The 767-nt window shown below is 26.7% G+C and overlaps 1 protein-coding gene across 1 annotated transcript in view; it reads right to left on the reverse strand.

Moving 5' to 3' along the window:
• Positions 1-300, reverse strand: part of LOC102595005 (protein-tyrosine-phosphatase PTP1) — a 19755-nt gene extending 19455 nt beyond the window's left edge. The window contains exon 1 of the mRNA XM_006351111.2: positions 217-300. The gene's annotated coding sequence lies outside the window, so the exon portion shown is untranslated. The remainder of the gene's footprint in view (positions 1-216) is intronic.
• Positions 301-767: the final 467 nt, after the last annotated feature.

Below are 767 nucleotides of genomic sequence, written 5' to 3' on the forward strand. Positions count from 1 at the left end.
TATCCATATTTTCATCAAATTGTTTCTTACGAAAATCAAGTTTATATTCATCACATATGTAATTTTCTTAGTAGAAATCATAGCACTCATAGTACACATAATTTTTTTTAAAATAAAATATATAAGTAATTGTTTTTTAAAAAAGGGGCCCCCCAAAAATATGGGGCCCCAAGCGATGGCTTTAGTGGCCTAGGGGTTAAGACGGCCCTGCCCGTGGTTCCGACTTTTTTTTTCTTTTTTTCCTTTTTGGTTTCACGAGTGTACTGCTGTCCCGCGAGGGAAATGATTGTGTCACCTCAATTTATTTTATATCAGCTAGTAAGTAAAATATTACTAAATATTTTATTTTATAACTTTAATATAATTATTTAAAAATAATTTTTATTAGGTACTACTCCCTCTCCCTCTATCCCTAATTACTTATCCATTTTTGAATTGACACACCTATTAAAAATAAAATAAAAACAATAATTGACATAGTGAGTTTACCATTTTATCCCTATTAATTATGAAGTAGATGAATTAAAAGATTTTTTCAAGAAATTTTACATTTTTCAAAGTAATTAATTGAGGGTATAATAGGTAAAAAAATGTCATTTCTTGATTGTCAAAATGGATAAGTAATTAGGAACAACTAAAAAAGAAAAAGTGGACAAATAATTAGGACCAGAAGGAATAAATATTTATAAAAAAAAATTAAAAAGATAATTAAAATTTAGTAGAAATTGAATGAATTGGGTTATGATCTACATTTTAACCTATTTCAA

This window comes from Solanum tuberosum, unplaced genomic scaffold, assembly GCF_000226075.1.
Source record: "Solanum tuberosum cultivar DM 1-3 516 R44 unplaced genomic scaffold, SolTub_3.0 scf00133, whole genome shotgun sequence".
NCBI classification, from domain to species: Eukaryota; Viridiplantae; Streptophyta; class Magnoliopsida; order Solanales; family Solanaceae; genus Solanum; species Solanum tuberosum.